Raw genomic sequence first — 22,940 nt, forward strand, 5'->3', positions numbered from 1 at the left:
TGCAAATTACTTCGTTTCGATGGATAGTGTTTCTTTTGTTGGCATACAAAAAGTTGTGTTCATGATAATTTAAAACATCAATTGTCTAACAAAGTATGTCCGTCAGTGCATAAAGATACGTGAAATTATTTCTGAGCAAATATGATATAATAATCATTCTAGTAGAAATAGTGGTTCATACGAAATATACTGAGGCTTCTGTGCCAACAGTAGGTGTATTCAATGATTTTAAAAGACATTTTTTATTTTGGGAACTAAAACTTGCGGAGAAAAACATTATTTTATATTTTTTACCCATTTTACCACGAAGAAGCGAATATGTTCTGAAATTGGTCGTATTATTTATGGGATAATCTAACGGAATTTTACATGTTTCAGAATTGCGCTAATTCGAATTACGAGAGATTCAAAGCGTTGCCATGTATCGTGGAGACATCTGCAAACCTGGGGTGCTGCCACCTTGGCGATGACTTTTTTAATACAAACACGCGAGGACAGATAGCGTCACTGATTAGCCGTGCACGTTTAAAAAAAGCAAAGGACAACAATAACGCGGTCCCGAGTGCGGTGAAAAATCGGTGAAATGGTGGAGTTGTGTCGCGGGTATATTTAGAACCAGGTGAGCACTTTATTCGTTAATTAAACGCACCATTTCGTTCGTTGTCTGTGCGCCAATCGATGATGTGTGTAGTGCCTTGAAGATAGAAAACTTCTTTTTTTCCGCGATTGTTCACGCACACCTTAATCGGTGAAAAACATTTAATGAAGACCACTAGGTGTCTCTCCGCTGAATTTCACCGTCGATACGTATGCATTTAAGGATGCTAATATTACGATCGTTCGTTTCACCCCTAGACGAACCTTTCACGCTTCGTTTCTGAAGCAGTACGTGTTCGTCGGTCGTTACCATGCACTTTGAGGGATCATAACCTCTTTACACGCTACACATAATATTGTGAATTGTTTCACGAGTGACACACATGATCACCGACAGGTACGCACATACTTGCACGTACGTCAACTTTATGTCAAATCAAATTTTTACCCATGAACGCGATGTACAGTTTATTTTGAGCAATTAATTGAAAAAGAACAGTGAATCGAAGCAACAATAGGATGCACGAATTGACGGATGTAGCGTACCAAAGTTACTGTATTTTTGGTCCTTTGTTTCTCACAGAGCATTTCGTATTGTCTAGCTATTATGTACTTCCCTCTTTCGACAATATAATTGACAGTACTCGAATTCTGGATCGAACTCAATTTAATCGAGTACATATACCTTGTTCATTGACATTAGGTTTGAATTTTTAATTGTATCTCAAGCGACAATGACGCTCGAGTCGATATTTGATACAATTTCACGAATATACCTATCGAGGATCGATAAACAAAAGAAGACTGTTTCAAGATTAGAACGAACTACGGGTTCCTCGATGTTCGTTCGTTTTCGCGGGAAATTAAGTGGCACGTGGTACAGAACACGATGCCTCGTTTAAAAAAAAGGAATATCTTATCTAGGTTTCGATGCAGTCGTTATTTGCTCGTTGCTTTCTCAGCTCGAAGTGGTGCAAATTTTCAGAAACTATAGTCTCGAAAGCTCGCATACGGTTCACGTGCGTGTATATTTCGGTACTACGATCAGCGCGGATACTCGAAAGACGAGATTTCCGACGCGGCGAAAGCAAATCGTTCGAAATTATATTTTTTTTCGTTCGGGAGGCCGAGTTTCTCCTCCATTGGGGAGCCAAAATTCCACGGTGGCTTAATACCGCCTGTCCCCCACCACGATCCGGCCTCTATTGATTGCTCTACCGCACTACTGCCCTACTTTTATGACTTTACTCCACCCCCTCCCCAATATCCCCACCCCTCTATCCTTCCCTCTCTACGCTCTATCCCTTGCACCCTACCTCCATCGTGTATCGCGGAGTCATAGACACACGCGAGAATCGTGAAACTTCTGTTTATCGAAAGCGGCTTTTCGGTTGCACCACTATGCGGAAGCGTGCCGGTTTAGCTGTTCTCGGAATTTCTGAATACTCTCCGCGGTACACTTTGGAGTCGAAGTTCCTCTACGATGGCGCCATTAGCGTGACATTTAAGTTGCTTAAGAACTGGCAACGATAATCCTACCACACCGGTCACCGCGATTTATTTCAATGCAGATATCGGGATTTTAAATTTTCCAACATTGTAAACAGTGGATAATACAATTTTCCTATCGAAGCTTCGACAACTTCGGTGGAAACGTTGAAATAATTTTCATACCGTTTAAAATGTTTTGCTCGAAATTATAAGCAATATTACGGATCACCCCTCGTAGACCACAATTTTCCACTGGTCAGCTCGAACGTTTTCAAATTGCGCTTCGAAATTTTCGGGGTCTAGCGTCTCGCATCGATGCAACTCGCTTAATTTGCAGATTCACGGTTCTTTCTGCTTTTCCATGGTCTAAAAAACTCTAGATTATAGTATCGGATTCACGATAAAAGCGAATTTTGTTCGTGGACCGATACGACCGGAAAGTAATTCACGAAACCAATTTACATTTGACGTAATTCGAGTTCGATAAAAATGTCCAATTATTTCGAGAACTGTAGGATAAATAAGAATGGCAAGAGGCTCGATTTGTATCCAGGATGTTTGAAAAAACAAGCTCCGTAAGTTTTAGGACGTTACTAATAACGTTTACCTTTGAACAAATGAAACTTGTTTCCGCGTTATCTCCATCGCGGGTGTTTTATACAATTTCCACTCGTTTCAAGGAAAATTTCAGCTCCTTGCTGCGAAGAAATGCATATGCACCAGTCCTTGCAAGAGAACGTATAGTCTCTGCTATGGTCCGCATTCTCAATAGCGTTTCTTCACCCGCGATAGGCATGTGTTTCAGTTTAAAGCGTGGTTTGCTTTATTTTCTCGAAAATTTCCGCAACGAACTATAGTTCCTTTTGCCAGATACTCGAATATAACGTTGGATACACGATCAGAACGCATTTTGTACGCGAACAGCTGCGATTTGATAACAATACGCGAATCTAATTTACATTTCACACTTTACTTGGAACCGTTTCACAGTTGACAATTTTTACTCGGACCAGTTCATAATCGACGATATTTACTTGGAGCTAGTTTATAGTCGACAACTTTTACTCAGGACGAATTCACAGTTGATAATTTTTACTCAGAACCAATTCATAGTTGACAATTTTTATTTGGACCAGTTCATAGTTGACAATTTTTACTTGGAACCAGTTCACAGTTGACAATTTTTACTTGGAACCAGTTCACAGTTGACAATTTTTACTTGGACCAGTTCATAGTTGGCAATTATTACTCAGGTCGAATTTACAGTCGACGATTCTTATTTGGAACCAGTTCATAGTTGACAATTTCCCCGTGGAATTGATTTTTCCACGGAACCCAATGTTACATTTCTAGGCGAGAATGTTCGCTCTTTTTCGTAACGCTGTAGCACGACCTATCGTCAAGGGATGATTCCGAAGACCTAGTGGATCGAATCGAGTTGCTTACCGTCTTCAAGCGTACTCTTAAACTTCTAGGACCGTATTAAACTAATCTACCGATTGAAAAATTCGGAGAACGGTGTACTCGAATCGCAGCGTTCACGAAAGCAGTCCTTCGTCACCGTTGTTTCGATCTCGATTTATCGATTCATCGATCGACGAGCTACGTACGTTCAACATCGTACCCGAATCGCACCGCTCGGGAGACCAGCGTCTCGTCTCTATCGTTTCGATCTCGATTTATCAATTGAAAGCTACATACGAAAGGAGTTCAATTTGCGGGAGAGCCTAGGCTGTTTTCCTGGTCAACGGGGAGGTAAACGGGTTTACGTTGTCGGGGGTATTCGGTTGTCGCGTTGCCCGGTGCATCGATACTGGTCCTCGCGTTGTTAACACCGGCTCGAACATTGACGTTGAAGACCGGTATCGCGATGGATCGATCGTTGGCTCGATCCGGTGACACCCGGAGGGACGATGTTAACGTTACGACGAACGAATCGCGTTAAACGTTAAACGTTAAACGAAACGGTGGATTCGAAAGGCAGAAATCGCGTGGCCGGTCGTAAATTCGCAAAGGCTTCCCCGCGTTCATAAATCGCCCTCTAATATTATGCGGTGGCGGTATGCGGGCCATGGATAGTGTGCACGTGCGTGTGCCCGGTTGTACGCTTACGTGTCACATGTGTATGCACTGTTGCGTGCACAGGATCAAGGCTGCACGTGGTGCAGGTTTATTTTCGAAGAGTCTGTAACACACCGCCATTCCGGAGGAGCGAGGCTTTTTTTTTTTTTTTTTTTTTCTCCATCGTCTCGCGTGCAGCCTCGGGATATTTATACGGTTCCCCGTTTTCCACCTTGTCAAACTGTAATGTCTCGCGGTAACGGGCCGCCAGCACCCCACCGATACGATCTTTTTTAGGTCGAGTGACTGTTAATTAGTCGGCTTATCCGGTAGTAGCTGGATGGACACTCGAACGGGGGACGAGAAGCGATTTCTCGTTCGCGATGATCCCTTTATTGGCGATCGAACTCGATGGAACCGATGCGACGAGTAATTATTGTCGAGTGGCGTGTCGACACGAGAGGAATTTCTTTTTTTAGCTTATCGATTTACCGACAGTTTCCACCGGCCAGACGTTTCTTCTGTTATTCGTCGGCCCTACGAGCAGCCCGGCCACTTTCTTCCCGAAACCGTTCTCGTGTTGTTCACCGAGCTCGAAACAAACTCGTTCGAACAGGTATATTTCACGTTGATTCCTGGTCCGGTAACGGCGTGCCCGTTTCAGGGTTCTGAATTCGATAAATGGGCAATTCGATTACGCTACGATAGGCAATAGGCCATGGGAACGGGTACGGCTCGTTCAGCGTACCGTTAAATGTTCGTTAGAGGGATTTCTTTTTTACTACCAACGGAGGGAGTAATAATGATTTCGCGAGTGATTTGGGTCAGCATGGTATCAGCCGTGCGGTTGCAGTGATTAAGTCTGCGTAATAGTCGGTCACGAGTTGACCTTGTTTAAGTAGTGACGCCAGAAACTGGTCGGACGTGTATGGTGATACTACCATGAATCCGCAGATTTCTTAACGTCGTTAATGCCCTCGTTGTGACGAGATTTCCACGATTGTTCTCCGAAAGCTTGCAACGAGAACTTTATTCTTACTTATTGTATTTACTTTTGCGAATTTACCAGCACCTCGAGTCTTTGTTTTTCTTTTCTTTTTGTCCCAAGTGTCCTTTCGATATCTCTTTCGACGCGTAGATGTTTACAGGTGAAACGATCGCGTAAAATGATCACATCTAAGGATCGAACGACTCTTGGAACATTATTAGCATTATTTATCGTTTCCACTTCTGCAGATGAGCAGTACGAACTCCTTCAAGAGTTCACAATCCTCTTCCTTTGTCCTGCGTATTCCTTCGAAATTCCCATTGGTATGTAGATGTTCACCGATGAAGCGTTCGCGTACGTTTGGAATATTTTATCGTTAATCATTATTTTTACTTCTGTGGACGAGTAATCCGAGCTCCCCCAAAAGTTCGTAATTCAACTTTTCGTCCTGTGTACTCTCTCGAAATTTCCATCGGTATAACGTTCACGGTTGAAGCGTTCGCGTACAATAATCACGATCAAGGATTCAACGACGTTCGGAATATTTTATCGTTAATTATTATATTTACTTCTGTGGACGAGTAGTCCGAGCTCCCCAAAAAGTTCGTAATTGAACGTTTGGTCCCATCGTCGCGTAGAGGTTCACGGTTGAAGAGATCGAGGTTCATCGAGGCTTTCGCGCGATCGCGTGCAATAATCACGATCAAGGATTAAACGTCGATGAAAATCGCTGTTACCACGGCCGGAGGTAGTCCTCGCGTCGCAGTGCACGGTCTTTATCCGGCAAGGTCATCGTTGGGGCGAGCAAACGAGATGATTCACGCGGGATTCGCCGAATGGTTTAGCCATTGAGCGGAATTGTGGTTGCATCGATCCGAGCTCTCGCCAAGACGAATTACGGGTATTGTCGAAGGCGAAGGGGTAGGTAGGCGGAGGTGGGCAGATATTCGGCTCGGTTCGCACGCGAATCGCCCCCCGTTTGCGAATCCAGCGCGACTAGTCACGCTAACCGCGCGGCGGCGTCGGTGGCGGCGGTGGAGGCGGTGGAGGCGGTGGAGGCGGCGGTGGAGGCGGCGGTGGTGGCCCTTCTTAATGCGGCATCACACGTGGCCCCACGAAGGAGGTTCTGTTAACCTTCTTTCGGGGAATTCCCGGCCTACCAGCGCGGAGATTCGATCGAAGGTAGCCGTGCTCGAGGTGAAGGTCAAGTTCACCAGTCGGACTTGCTCTCTCTATCTCTGTGATTCGCGAATCGACGCAAACTTCTCACCGTCTCTCCGACGATTCTCCACCAATTGGAGTTCCTCTTCTCGATTCATCCTACGATCCGTCTTCTTACTTGCAAATTGTTTTTTCATCGTTCGTACAGTTTTCGGGTACTCGTAGGTACATTTCTTCGAACAATTACGTTTCCTTATGCGCGTGTACCGTCTTATTTGAAGTAATTCCTTGTTGCAATGCAGGATCTTCATCGATGGTCTCTATCTTCGCGATTCGCGAATCTTAAGAACGATTCTCCCGGTTCGTTCTCTCCATTCTTTGGTCTATCTTGATTCTTTGATCCATCTTGATCTTTTTATCCATTTTGTTACTTGTGAGTAATTTGTTCATCGTTCGTACAGTTTTTGAACACACGTGCATACATTTGTCGGAACCGTTACGTTTCCTCGTGCGCGTATATTGTCTTGTTCTAATTAATCCATGTTACAGAGGAGATTAGAGTTCAATTTCTCGATTAATTCGTTGCTCTGTCTCGTTACTCGTTACAGTCGATACAAGTGGAAAATGTGAATATAAAACGAGCACAGTTCCCACGTATAGAATTCAGAGAATTAGAGTTTTTCCCATGATCGAGCTACGTAGATCTATCCTTGTATGCATGGAAAACGTATCGAACGAAGGGAGCACCTGTTTATTGTATCGACCGTGTAAATCCCAGTGGAGATTTCGAATTTCGACTCACAATACTCTGAATTAACCAACAACGATAATTCTTTGCGCGTACGATGCAAATCGGATAACTTTATTCGAAACGTGAAACGAAATTGCCGAAACGGTTCGCGATGTTTACGAAAGTCGGTGGTTTACGAAAATTTGCTTTTCTTAACGCGTTAACAGCCACGCTATATTCGTCGAAAATCCTACCACGCCACCCATGAATAGCGCGCATTTTGGGAACGGTCGAACGATGAAACGAACATTAATCTTTACATCTTCCACATACCCGATCTACTCAAAGCTAACGCAACAACTTCGGTTGTAGTAAGGTTTATACGTCTTCGTTCTATTTCGCTCGCTTCGATAGCAATATCGAGTAAATTTAGAGTCGTCGGTGACTTTAACAGCTTTAACGGCAAACAAATTTTTTACAATCTTTGCCAAGATTTTTTCCGTTCTGTCTGGAACTGGTTGCTAATTTGAAATCCACTGGTGGTCGATGGTCGAGTCATAGGGGAGTCATTGTGAATCTGCTTCTTAGCAATGCGATAGGGATTTGATTTAATATCTACCCGGGTTAAATGAAAATTTACAAAGCGGTAGCAAAGAAGAAATAATTTATTCGAGAAGAATACGTAATGTGGGGGTAAAAATTCACGAGGGATAGACTCATGAAAGTATCGCAGTATATGAAAATGGAAAGATTCGAGAAACGTTACATAAAATGATAATGAAAGTTCAAATTCATTAATTTGGACCTCTGTTTCGAATCGTTTGCATCGCAGAAAAGAAACAGTGGTAATTGCACTTTCTTACCAGTACGCGTACGTAACAATGAAATTATTTTTATTCGTTTGAATAATGTGTGAAAATAGTTCACGGATTCAGAAAAATCGTATTTGTACCAAATGTTCGTAGAACCGTAATTTGTTGCGAAATAATATTTTGTAACAAAACGGCTGCTTCTCGAAGTTAAGAATTTCATTTTCGATATCAAATTTCTCAGTTTCTTTTTAAACGTAAAATGAAATCGTACGAAGAAATGAGAAACACTGTTTCGTAGTAAACACATTCGAGCATGCTGAACAGTATACTCGAGCAATCTGACACGTTCTCGAAAATTTTCTACAGCTCTGTTCCTTTTTTTTCTGAAATTTCGAAACGAAACGTCGGTGATACATTTTCAAACGGTTAAACTTTCCATCCTAGACGTTCGTTATCCTCTTGAGAGGAGGATAATAAAAGTATACTACGACTACTTATCTACGATGTAACAGATTTGTCGAATTTGTATTTGGTAGGTAGTTTTCAATATTGTTACGATAATAATTTACGATTGAGAACAGTGCCAGGTTGGTTTTTCCCCAAGTTGTTCCAAGAGCCCGAGACAATTGAGAATCTTGTTCTAAACCGTGCCGTCAGCTTGAAAATCCCGAGAGGTTAAGAACCACTGTCGTGGAGGGTGTATCTTAGTTGCGTGTCGGTACTTTGTTCGCTAAATCTGGAACGCGAAACAAGATAAAGAATTTTTTTTTTTTCCCCGAGTTTGGAAAAATTACGACGACATCGAGAGCGTTCGAGATTTTTTTCCAATTAGAATATTCTCTTCGAAAGCGATAGCGTTTCCTGTGTCTTGCTCTGGTCGACAATCTACGAGAAATGATAACACTATCTTGAACTCGTACAATATTTTCTCCTTGTTTTCCGTTCTAAATTTACCCCTCGAAGTATCGACATGCGATGCTGAATCACCTAGTAATAAACTTTCAGTTTATTTCAGGGCGACTGGGTACCATCGGGGAATAAACAACACTTTGTTAGGTTCACGAGAAGTTGTTAAAACATCGTGACTTCTATTTTTAAAGAGGAATTTTACGTTAGCGGGTAGGTTCAATGGGGCAGTATGTTCGTCCCCTGATCCAAGATCAGGATCTTTATCTCGTACCGTTTCATTAACGAAATGGTGGTTATCTAGCAGATACACGGATTAGAAGAAACGGGGAACGTACGAGCATCGTTTCTGGACGATAAATTCACGTTGAAGCCGATCAACGTCGGAACAATAAATAAAAACAGCCGTTGTCCGACGATAAAAGCTCGATAGAAGATAGCGCGTCGTGTAAGAGCCTCCTCGAGGTCTACGGAGATAAAAAGTGGCTGCAACGGCCCTCGATTCGACGAGGGTAGCGTGTTCGAGTTCTATAAGAAACAGAATTACTCCTCTAAGAACCTAACCTCCGTCCACCTAATGAGCCACTAGCTTCTTCTACACCTGCGGTGTCGCAGAATCGAGTATCGACTGTTCCACGGATCTTACACTAACGTACATTTCCCGAGAAACTTTGCAAAAGTATTTAAATGGAAAATAACCAACCGATCTGGACGTCCTCGAAAGTACCATGAGTCCTCTCGCTCGACCGAGAGGAATTTTCCTAAAAGACGATTGACTGAATCTAGACAATGATTAATAATTATAGTATATCCCACTACGATAATAATATTATATCTCAGTTTGAGATACAAAGTATCACATAACATTGCAAGATGCTTGCGAAGGGTTGAAGTTTTGGAGCACCGACCGAGAAATCTAGGATATCTCCTTTACCGTCGCTTTTACGGTAAAAATTTACATAAAATAGTTGTTACGAATTAAATTTGGGAACCTTCTTGTTGTCTGTAAATTCTCGATAGAATCGTTAATAACCGAGATATCAACCCTTACTGTATACGACATCCTATGGAAGTGAATCCATCCCTGTTGAGTATCCCTGTTGAGAATATTTATCGAAAGATAAAGTGGAAAAAATATATATATATATATATATATATAATATTATATATGTATCAGAAAACAGTCAAATGATTATTGTACTTAAACTATATTTTTTTATAACGTCGAGTAATTTCTATCCACCAATTGGAAACGAATAGTATCAATTTTCTACGATTACAATTTAACGATTCGTTTGTTATTTGAAGATTGACGCGAATCCAGGTATTAGCAGTTTTCCAAACGTGGAAGGCAGGTTTCGTTTTCCCGTATTTGCAATTTTCTCGAGCAGTGTCGAGCGTGTAACTCGAAAGCTGACTTCCTGAATGTTGGCTGCATGCAAGTTTTATCGTCTGTTCGAATCACGTGAGGAGTACACGTGCGTCTATAGTCAGACGACGCTGAACTATGGCTTTCCGCGTCGTTTCGTAGAACATTGTTGCCCGGGTATGAATTCTGAGTCATCGCACCGGCAAACAGGGTCACGTTACATCATTAATTTCACCTGTGTTGACGTTTCGCAGGTATTGCTGCTCGGGACACGATTGCTTCAACGATGGCAACAAATGATTATTTAATAGCAGAAAGAATCGTGCGCAATTTCGAGTTGGCGTATTCGTGCTTCGCTTCATTACGGAATCGTCCCGCGATTAATTGATCAGTATACCCGGTTAAACCGGATTTTTACCCAGTTTCCTCAAACCAGCCGGTTAATTTCGTCCAATCCGTCGAGCAGAAAAGTCTTTCATCCCTATCTCTCTGTTTTACACACGAGCTGCGAGTCGGCTGACGGTTCAAAGGGTCAAATTATGCTACTTTTTCTACGAATTCGTTGTCAGTGATGCGAATAGAATATCGACCCGACTGTTTCGCAACTGAAATGCCAGTCGTGCGGAAATTTACAAAATGTGCGCATTTCTTTCGAGTAATTCTTCGCTGCAGGGTTTTGTCAGACGCACACAATGAGTGCAGTAATTCCCGCTTTCGAGCGAGGAATGTTACAACGACGATTTCAGGCGACAGAGATAAGATAAGACGCGAGAGAGAGATCGAATTTTTTTTTCAATTAAAATTCAAATTTTATTTTCAAAAATCACCGATGTCTCTTCGATCGAAAAATTGATCCGACGCAATGTAATTTAAGCCACTTCTCGGACGAAACGTATCGCATCGTTTTGAACAAGTCCGTGGTCCGAAGGCGCAATGTCCGGTGAACACGTCGGATGGAGTGAAACATTGTTGTTGGGTTATTCCTAACTATGATGCAAGTTCTGGATATGCGCTGAGTTTTCGTTCAGCAGCTGTTAGAACATTGCGTTTTCATAGTTTCGACGGAGGTTCGAACGCTTCCGGTCGTCAAGATCCAAATTACCTTAAATCGTTTAAAGTTAAATTTACACACGGTGTCTTGTTATTATTAAAATTCTTTACTACGCACAATGTGGATACAGGTCTCAAAAAAAAAAGAAATCAAGAAATACTCAACCGATGTAGCTAAAAAACTGTTGTTATTAACGCATACTTTGAAGATATTAAAATTCATACAAACTCGAGCGAGGAACTTGCCCATTACTTTCAGCCATTGTTCTTCAGATTATTTCAAATTTTTCTTCGTTTCATCGACTTATTACTCGTTGTTTTTTATCAAGCGTTACCAAGACCATCGCTGTACGAAATGGCGGGAACTGCCTCGAATTTAAATCACTCCATCGCATATATGAAACAATAGCGTGTTATTACCGTACGTATAATCGATCGAAAATAACAGTCGTCGAACATTGATCGTTCTTGTCTCGATCTAACGTTCGAATTACCGTAATACGTTTCCGAATCGCAGTACTTTAATACCTTCTTTCCCTCGAACGACAAAAGTTGATATTAGACAGGATAAGAGCACCGGTTGACATTTAATAAGGCTTTTTAACCGCGAAATGCCATTGGTTCGCGAAGCTCAGGGTCGACATTGAGAGAGAGAGAGTTGAGAAGTTCTCGAAATCGAGCATAGGCGAAGGGCGGTTGGGTCACGACACCGTAATAAATTATGTTCGCCCAGATTCGTCGTGTTTTTCGTTTCGTCGTTCGCGTGCACCGCTCGTTGGAAGTTCGATCTTTCGATATCGGTAGCTGGAATCGCACCAACGTGACGAATCAATGAAATCATCGCGGATCAACGATTACCTTCAAACGAATCGAGTATCGCGACGAAATCGTTGAATTATCGATCCTCGCGATTCAATCATCCAAGGGACTCGAAGGTCCCTTTGCTCTTTATTTATTTTCCAACGAGTTGTTTCGGCGTACCGAGATGGAGCGAACAATGAGAAACACACGGTCAACGACCTGAAATTTGCATAAACTTCTTGCTCGATCGTGAACGCGGTGTCTCGCACCCGGTGTCGCAAGACACAACGACCGTACACCGCACGTGTTTGTTGAATTTTTCATGCGACAATTGGCGTTGTCTTTGCGGCCACCCCACGAGGAAATGCAGCAGCTCGCACGACACGCGTCCGTACTGCATCAACCGGACAATTTCACGTGTGATCGAATCTTATGGTTAAAGGTGCCTTCATAACGGGGATCCACTTGAATCGGTTCAACGATTGTTCGCCAATTCTTCACGGAGGATTTACAACTTTGCTTAAAAGTCATCTCGGTCCTAAAGTGATCCGAACGATAATGGAAATCGTTAAAAGTCATCTCGATACTAAAATGAGACGTTCTTCTTAATTATGTCGGTGAAAGTATTTGTCATTTTGTATGAATTTTCTCCGATACGAATCTTCCATTTCGAAGTCGAGCAAAGATAAGTTTAGAATAGGGAAATAGGGAAATTTCTTCGGATATAAAAATACGTGGAGTTTTTAAAAAGCTATTAGAATTTTCTGTACGCAATTTGAGAAGTACGGTACTCATTTTCTTGTAACTAATCTTCTAACTTGACATCGAGCTTGTGGGAGGCTAGCTTAACGTTCGATTACAAGTAAACGTGGACGTAAGAGGGGTTTTCTTTCACGTGTGCCTGCAAACTTTCAGTCAATGCGAAATGCATCATAACGACTGAATAATGTAGCAGCGAACAGCAAGACGGACAGCAAGACTTCTATATAAACGTATCGCGGAGACAATTTTCATCATTAGTAACCCTCGATGACTAAGCGTTGGATGAAACAATTTTTTACTCGAACGAGAGCGCTTTTTTCTGGATAATTTGTTTGCACGTTTACACAGGTACGTTTGGTTATCTATTGTAAATTGAAAAGCGAACGCGTTTCGTGGAAAATAAAACAATATTTGCGTGCAGATCGACGATAATGCAGGTCGTAAGGCTAGAGGTGCGCACACGACATAATCTAGTGGTACCGGAGTAAATGTAGTTAGGAGCGATTATGTATTAATGATATTTAAGCAGTTCGTTATCAAACTATTTTACGGAAACTATCGAAAGCTGGCGAAGATTCAGACATTTTCGTTGAGATCCGATGATAAAGACAAAGAAACAAATTATTAAAGATTCATTTAATGGTCGTGAACACTTTCTTAAATTTTGTAATATGTTTTTAGTATGTTTTGTAATATTTATTTTTTATATGATTGAAATTTTTTTTTTTTTGGACAACTATGTACGTAATTTTACTATTTTAGTACATTTTATTTGGCGTAAGTGTTAATGATTGCAAGTGATAATAATTAATAGTAATACTCGTCGCAAACAGATATAATTTTAAGTAATTGTAAAATCTAATCTGCAAAAGTACCATGCTAAAAACTGTCGAAATTGCTTTCCGCAAAATATACGAAAGAAGTGTAAATACTGTACAAACGTTACAAGAGACAATATTATATTTCATTTCGTTCGACTATTTGAAATTTTGGTTCTTGATATAAACGAGAGAGTTGGAAATAACGGCGATAAAATTTCATTTACCTGTCTCTCAGGTTGTTACAGCTATACTTTACTTCGAGTTAACCCTTTTCCATCTCGATAAGCTTCCACTTATCGTTCTACTGAAACGCTAGATGGCGTTACTATAACTGTGCGATGTAGTACACACTACACCATAATGTAGAGAGAAAGAAAGATTAGTCCGGGTTCGGGGGATCATAGTGCCATAAACAAGGGGAAAATGAAGAGCATCGAGTAATATTTGCTTCGTTGCGGATGCTACAGAGACTGATAAAACGTTCAACCCAACGTGACACGGAATTTCTTCCAAGATTGATTCTTTTTTCTTCCCGCAATATTTTTGATTTCGATAAAGTGGCTCGAACAGCTTCGCACCCTTTACATTTCATAATAAACTATCGGTGTAACGAGCAAATTATTATTCATTCGACGTGTAAAATTGATTTCTGAGAATTCCAGTACACGTATAACCAATATTTTACACGTTTTATTCAAATAACACGTACACCGGTCTAAATAAATTTTTCTCCATCCTATCGCAAATGTACAGGTGTCGATTTCTGATCATTAGAGATTGTACAACGCAAATATGTATTTATAATACATAGGCGAATGTAGAATAAAACATAGGGAGTACAGCGAACCGTGCAGAGTATGCGATATATGGAAAATTCGGCGTCTTGCGATACAATTTGCATATTCGGGTGTACCGAGTAGGTACTGCGCACCTAGGTCACGCAGGTATGGTAACGCCATCTAGCGTTCGCAACGGTGCGATAACTAGAAGCTCGTCGAGGAAGAGGAGGAGTACCACGCACCGAGTTGTATGCTCCTCGAGTTGCACCAATCGCCGACACCGAGTGTATTATAGGTAGATTGATCTGCGAGAAGAGTGACAATCGTTTGGCAAGGGAAACGCTTCCTGAGTCTATCTGTGTCTACATTGGGCGGCACGGAACTTCTCTGTACCGGACACGCGTTACAAAGGCGGGAAGGCTATCGATTGGTAGTAGGATTACATTGGTGACTCGGATTCCACCAATCGGGAGCCTTCCCGCCTCTGTCTAGTTCCGAAAAATGTTGTCTCGCCCGGTGTACTTGGCTCCGTAGCTCTGTTTCAAGAACGGGCCGAAGTATATGCGTATCTGCGAGACAAGACGGTCATCGGCCAACAGGTGACACTGTTTATGGTTGTCGCTTAGATCCGATGTAACAAAACCGGTGTCAAACATTCTCTTTTGGCGCAAATGGCACACTTGTTCGCGGAATAAGTTCTTTATTTTTTCCAAGTAGAATACAATTTAGAGGAATACTCGTAGAATTGGATTTGGTCCGAACGATTCTTAGATCCACCTTCAGAGTGCAAGGTTTTCTTTTCTCCCGGTAATACATTCGATCCAAACGATTCTTGTGGAAAGCGGAGGGTCTGGTTACTTATGGAAGGTTCTTTTATTTCTTCCTAAAATAAAATTTGGAAGAATACTCCTAAAATTTGATTCGGTCCAAACGATTCTCAGAACTCGCGAAAGGTCCACTTACTCGTGGAAGGTTTTCTTTCTCCCTGCGATACATTCGATCCGAACGGTTTACGCGGGATGGGCAGGTCTACCTACTCGTGGAAAGTTTTTTGTCCCATGATACACTCGGTTCGATCCGGGTTTTTACCGTCACAGATGTACGTAGATACTCCCAATTAATAGAATACGTATCGATCCCGTTCTACCAATCGAAAGCATCTTCCATGAATCTGTTACGGTACGAGTAAAATAGTTCTATTCGTGGAGTTCAGATATAGCGAAGAGAATTTTTGGAAAAGGTTATCTATTATGTGCCAGGATTTCGTATTGCGTACCTGCATCAACAAGTACGATTTCTATCGCGAAAATACAATTTATCAACGAAAAGGGACATTTCTTCCATATCGATTGAACATCCCTCGAGAGCGTTCTTTGCAGCTCCGTGCAATACATACGCGTCGTGGAAATTTCTATGTATTGAGAATTATCTATCGAAACGGTTCTATACGGTGTACTCGATTATTCGGTATCGATACGGTAGTGTTCCATCGCTAAGATCCGACCACTTCTGAACTCGTACGTGCAGATTCTACAGGGAGGACCATCTCGTTCGCACGGCCAAGGAGTCTCGGTGAAAATCGCTCCGGCGTTAAAACACTCGCGTTATTTTTGGTCCAGAGGCCTACAGAGAGATATAACCTGTCAACTCGCTCGAGCTTCTCTCCTTCTCGCTTCTTCCTTTACGTTCTTTCATTGATGCTGGCGTCAGAGACTGTCCTGACGTAGCCCTGGACCCGCGCCAAAATTGACCAGGCCTCGTCGGGAACGTACGACTTAGTGGCGGTAACTTCGTTAAATACAGTCCACGTTGCTACACTGTTGAGGAACTCTACTGAACGGAATCAACAGGGTGTCTCTGCATTTCTTTCCGTTTCCTTCCGTTTCCTTCCGTTCGTTTCGCGTGTTCCTTCACCATCGAACTCGATCCTACCCGGTTACGATCACCGTAGACGTCCGGCTACCGTCTCTCTTATTAATCCGTTAACTGCGGAATTTAGTTTGGAAAGTCAAACGCAGATACAATCGTTATAAACCTTATTTATATATATTATGTTATTTATATATATATATATTTCAATCGTTATCGGGGAATATCCGATATACAGAGCAGTTCGTAAGAAACAATTCGAGAATACTCGATTCAACGAGGAAAATAATCAACTCGTTTTGTTAAATGGAGTAGATTCCACGGGGGTTTTTTCTTTATTCATAAAATACCACGTTTTGATCTATCCGGATAAATATTGAAAATGTTCAACTCAATTTTTAAGGTAGACAAGATCCTGAAATAAAATATTCTTAACTCGAAACTCTTGCATCGCTTCGAAAACCTTTCGATGAAAAAGTCGATCGCTAAACATGGCAGTTTTACCGAATAAATGAAATTCGCATTACTTTTCGTTAAAATTTCGAAACTTTCCAACAAACGATAAGTTTTTATTTTATACACGACGAGTATACGCGTCGAAAGCATCGTAATCAACTTGTTAAACACACCCAAGGATTGCGTTTTCGAACCGGGAACCCGAGTATCCAGAACGAGAGGAACGATAATTATTCTCGCGAGACGAAAAACCGCACAGATTCGAGCCAGGCGGTACTTGAATTATTATCGAAACGATCCAAGTATCTTTCCTTCTATGAAATTCCATTCGTTTTGCATAGCTACCGGCCCCGTTGAAATCTCACTTCAGAAGGGAGCACGCTCCAACAGCAAATATCGGAGGATCGATTGGAATTAATTTATCAGCGCGTCGCGGACTCGAAATTGCATCAACGCTTCCTGAATGGAAATCTAAACGAGACTGTGCTCGATCTACGTCGCGATATTTACGCGCGAGATGGCCCAGAATTGAAACACGGGAAGGTCGAGTGAATCCCGCTTGGAAATCGGCGAACGAATCCGCGTTGAAACGAGATGCTGGTAACATCGTGCCTCGTCACGAGGAACGTCAGGATGGAACTCATCCTGGCGAATTATCGGCGATACTCTTGCTCGAAATCTTGCGAGCTTCGTTCACGTTTAATGGACTTTAACGCGGACCTGTCACCGAGTGGACGGAGAAAGGACGCGGAATGCAACTGTCGGCAGAGACCAACCGGATACGAACAGTATTGATCCGTCACGAGCCAAAACCCGCTTCTCTATAGCTCCTTTCAATTTCTGGGTATTCTTCCTGATCGTTCATCCGCGAATTTATGCCCTACGGAGAGCCCGAGGCACGTGTTGCTTCCCTGACTTGTCTTCCCTTTACCAACCTTACCATTGTTTACCATCGAGCGCGTTGAAAAAAGATCTTCGCGTGGCGTCCGTTTGCTCGACCGTTTCCGCTCGCTGCTGCTCGGAAGAAACTACACGAAATATAAACGAACCCTCGAAAACGGGATCGAAAGAAATCCGAGTAAACCGTAACCTTCGATCGTACATACTGATGCGCATCGAGTAAATACGATGCCTCGAGTGTTACCGTGAACAATGATTCCACGAACCGTGTCGAAGATGTTGGCGTTACGTTCTCGGTGTTCCAAACTCGCGTTTTCTAAACTCGAAAGCTACGTAAAGGAACAATACGGTGTATCCGATTGAAAAGACGAGATACGTACTGGGTAACTAGCCGTAAATCGTTGATGAAATTGACGTACCAATTACACCGTTCCAAGCAGAGTGTAAATTATCACGGAGATAAACTCCGGGTATCTGTCCGGTCTCCATGGACGTTATTACGACAACGATCGCTCGAATTAATCCTGAGCGAGTTCCTCGGGTTTGGTAGCCACCCACGAGTTTCTTGGATCACTTGGTCGGTATCGAGTCACCGAATAGTCCGACTGCTAATTTTGCTCTAGCGGTTATTCTCCAAGTGGTGTACCACGGTTCCTTACTTCCTATTTCAAAGTCCACATTCGTGCGAACTTCGTCTCGGTCTCGCGGCAACTAATGACTCACTCCCTCTTTATCGAACAGCGTAATATATTTTCGGTGAACCGTGTTCTGGTTCTCCGGTTCGGTATTAGAACCGGCGATAGCGTCGAATCTTGGTCGTAATCTTACGTACGAGTTGTTGGAAGTAGTGTACTCGATACTTGGCGTCGCAGCTTCACCGGTACACTGTTATCTCAACGTTGAAGGATTGCTTTCGTTACTCACAGCAGGTACAGTTTCAATTACCGATACTAACACTCGATAAGTAATTTCGTGTAATGTACTTTATCTGTATTCTTTATCTGTACTCTTTATCTTTATTCCGTAATATTCTTTATCTGTGTTTTGTAATATTCTTTATCTGTTGGGACAATTTACCGTATTATGTAAAATACTGTCTCGTTCGTTAAAATTAGGTATTCAACCTGTAAATTATTTATTAACGGTTTGTTTTATTCTCACACGAACTTGCAGACTTTAGAGACTAATTGTGTGCAAAAGTTCTCTAGTGTCTTAAAGAAAAGAAATAAGCACGAGAGTATGGTAAACATTGTACAGTTTCTACTGTAACTATATCCATCCCGATGAAGGTACTTTGGAAAGATAGTTATAAGAGAAATCAGTTATTATTGTGCAAAGTTTACAACACACGAAGTAACTATTAAAAAGGTACGCGCGAGACATAATTTCGTACATTTTATATCACGGGTAGAGTAAATTTAGACCGTAAAAAAAGTAGGCACTTTTTTGCCTCGTTTCGTAAATTTATTAGACTGTTAAAGGGTTAAGGACGAATAAGAGCGCGGGTGTGGGTCAGTTTTAATCCGGAGATAGCGAAATGGTGTAGCACCTCGCGCGGTGTCCATCGGTAGCTTATTCGCAGTTCCAGACTACAGTTAATGAAACATAGTTTTACGTCATCAACGTACACTCGATACCTCGCAACAATAATCTCTACGATACCATTTCTTTTTTATCCTCAGAGTTGCTTAACGGGCGTGATCCAGCTAATTAGAACTCGAGAAACACCTCTAGTCGTCGTTGGTCAATAAACGATTCCAACGTTCGAAGGTTAAGGGAGTCGTTCGAGGGTTAAGTGTAACGTTCGTTGAGTTCTCGAGTAGGTATCGGTCGAGATGGTGAGAACGCACGCGAACCGTGATAAAGTCGATCCGGTCGCGTGGTACATAATTGGTTATCGGTGACATCGTTGCAAGAAGAGGGGCAAAAAAGGCGTCGGGAGATCGATGGACGTAGGTGCTAAATGCGCGGCGAGATATATATCTGTCGATAGATACGTGGGCAGTGCACGGGCATCGTGGTCGTCGTGAAAATATTTTCATTATAAATAGCGGTCGACCGGTACGGAAGCCACGAGTGGCCGTTCCTCGCGGCGAGCGCCCGCTCGTCTGGCGTGTTTGTCGTTGGAAAATCTTCGCCCTGACGAGATTAGTGTCCGGCATTTTCCTCGCCGTACGACGTTTATTGCCAGCTCGGGAAGACTTCCTTTCAAGGAGAAGCTTTCGTATCTTCTTTCCTTCCTACCAGATTCACATTTTTTCTTACAACCCTCGGTGGATCGAAAATAGAAATTATTCTTTAAACTTTATTCGGACTTAGAAAAATAACGTAGTAGGCGTCCTCTTAGTTTTGCGATTCATTTTTTTTTACGTTTGGTAGGTGGTTCTTAAGTTTCTTCTACTGCAGGTTTCGTACCTGATTCGCATTTCTTTTACTTCCTCGGTAGATCGAAAATAGAAATTATTTTCCAAACTTTATTCGTACCTAGAAAAATAATGTAGTAATGTCTTAGTTTTGCGATTAATTTTTTTTAATGTTTGGTAGATGGTTCTTAATTTTCTTGTACTCTGTGAACAAGATGTTTCGCGACTCCATGTTCGATTAACGCTTAGAATAAAATGTATAACGTACCATTCGTTTGACAATTAGGACGAGATACATACCTTGTGATTCTATATTTGTTTAATGTCGAGAAGATATTTCAAAATTTTGCGTTATCGATAAAATTATTTAAACGTAACATCTTTCGATATTCGACATATTCGTAGAAATGTAACAAAAGTACCAAAGAATCGCGGACTGACGTTTAAACAAATTTATACAAGATATTCACATTTCTTTTATAAGTGTAATAATTAGAAACGTGACGTTACACACAGGGTGACATTGCAATATTGGCATGTTTCTTTACGTTGCTCATTTTTCTTATATAATATATTACGCAACGTTTCGTCGAGTATTTTTTCTTTCGTGTACGAGGTATCCGTCGAGACTTCAAACGATGTGATAATTTACGTTCAGTTTTTTTTCTTTCACCGGTACGATTTGTTCTCTCGTGTCGAGATATTTCTTTTCCTTCTCGTGGAAACATTGCCAAATTACAAGAGAATTATACGTACATCGCGATATCGATCAAACGCGTGGAGTATTTTTTTATACAATTTTATATTTTTACGCATCGGTCGGTATTTTTCTGTAATTTAATCTGCGCTTATTCAATTTTACGTATTATATAATTCGAAACAATATCGAGTGTCCTGGAATATTTTTTCGCGATGTTATAAATTTTAACGGACACTACCGAACATTGAAATTGAACCGAAGTTGTGTCTAAAATAAATATCGCTCTGTCTCTGTTTGCGATGAAAATGCTATCCCACCCAGCTTTCCATGTAGTCCTAATTTTATCACTTACACGTGAGAATTACTGTGATTCTTAACGCGTTCGTTATTACGCGCGACACTTTGATTATCGTGAGCGATTAGCGTTACGTATGTGTGACAACGTTGATTTTTTGTTTCACATTCGTGTAAACAAACAGAGCGTGAATCGTAAAAAAATATGGAACGTTCGAAGATACTTGTTTCGAGTAAATCAAGTATCAAGGCTCGAAAGTTTAAACTTGTTGTTGCTACAAGGAAATAAAACAAACCGGAATTAAATTGAATCGTTTTTAATATCGAAATTATACCGAAAGATATTCGTGGAAAAAAGACTACAATATTTGTAGATTTTTTCCAAAAATAATGAATATGTTTCTATGAAAGCTTTTCTGTATTGTATTTTTAATAATCAAGGTGAGCCTCTTCGTAGTGGTTACTGTGGTAAACGACAAACAAATGGAAACGTTTCTTCCACGTTTTGAAATAGCGGTGGAGTCATCATCTTTTGGGGTGTTCACTTGGTCGGTCATAGCCTTTTGAATACTTTCAACTGTGTGAAAGTGGTGACCTTTTAGGCGAGTTTTAATTTTCGGGGACGAGGAAAAGTCACAGAGACTCGAGAGTAAGAATTCTTTGAAGCTGGAAACTCATTTGCAGACAATTCGGTACAACAGGAGTCACGGTCATGATGGAGTACCAGAGTGTCGACAATGTCTGATTAAACACAGAGAACTCTTTGCCCTCCATTTGGTGCATTTCCTGTCGTTCTCACAGTAATCGTCAATTGTACCGGATTACGAACATTTATCCTATCTCGTCCTTTCAAAAACGCTTTGTATCATTGGGAAATTAACGTAATCCTAAGAATTTTGTCCATCTGTATTTCAGCTTCTTACTAAACCACAATTACCGAGTCAAGTATCGTTTCTGAGGCACGAACATAGTCGAAAAGTGTTCCCCTCACCCTTCGTTACATCCTCGAGGACGAAATTCTCATTCCACCATCTGTACCAACTGAACGAATCTCAAAATATCGTTAATTAACAGCAACACCATCAAAAAGTGTATTCGATCGATGAAAAGTAATACAAATATCTAGAGAATATACAGTTGATGTATCAAATTGTATCGGTAATCGTTACACACGTACAAATATCCAAAAACTCTTTCAAAGTGTCGCCCAAACTTGAACGCAACATTTCTGTACCATCTGGACACACTGTTAGAGAATCCGAAACTAGAGTCAGCGATCTGAAACTGTCTAACAAGTATAAACAGCGTCCTCGTGTGACACGAGCGATGTTATTCGGTGTCCTTCTGTTAAAAATAATAAGCTCGCAACCCAGTTAGCGATTAAGAAGAAAAAAGGAAAAAAAAATCAACGAGAATTTAATTTCAATTCTCCCCCGTGTATTTATCATTGCACTCTACGCGCAATGTGCTCCGAAATATCAATACATCGACTCGATCTTTTTCTCGAGCAAAGTAGATAGGGCTTTCAACCGAATACATATTGCCTAGAAAGTGGTTGTCGAGAGAATTGCTGGAAAATCGCGTGCCACTCGAGAGGGAAGAGCGTGAAAGCACCTTTATGGTTGGGGATGAGCTCGATCTGTCTTCGTCGTTTATTCTCTGCCCCATTTGCGGGAATATGGGTCACGGAGTTCAACTACCCTCCGCACCCGGGTCGACCACTGTACGGGTTGACCTGAATAAAATTTATCCGGTACACCGATTCCCCATGATTTCGCTCCGCTCTCGTGTTCCAGTTTATTCTCTTTCATTTCTACTCTTGCTGACTCCGTAACGGTTGCATCTTATTCCCCGACATCCCTGTGCCATTGGCGCGTTGATAATTTTTTTTTTTCTCCCTCTCCCCTAAATTGTCTTCTTTGCAACCATCGCGGGGACGAGAGCGAAAATACGAGTCTCGTCGTGGTTTTTTTCTTTAGAAAATCAGCCAGAAGTACCGCATTCATTTTTCCTTTTCGTTAATGTGTAAA

At 41.6% G+C, this 22,940-nt stretch overlaps 1 protein-coding gene across 1 annotated transcript in view; it reads left to right on the plus strand.

The window, feature by feature from the left end:
• Positions 1-494: 494 nt before the first annotated feature.
• LOC143154353 (uncharacterized) overlaps positions 495-22,940 on the plus strand; it is a 55,106-nt gene continuing 32,660 nt past the window's right edge. The window contains exon 1 of the mRNA XM_076326428.1: positions 495-619. The gene's annotated coding sequence lies outside the window, so the exon portion shown is untranslated. The remainder of the gene's footprint in view (positions 620-22,940) is intronic.

The sequence above is a fragment of the Ptiloglossa arizonensis genome, chromosome 14 (assembly GCF_051014685.1).
Source record: "Ptiloglossa arizonensis isolate GNS036 chromosome 14, iyPtiAriz1_principal, whole genome shotgun sequence".
Taxonomy (NCBI): domain Eukaryota; kingdom Metazoa; phylum Arthropoda; class Insecta; order Hymenoptera; family Colletidae; genus Ptiloglossa; species Ptiloglossa arizonensis.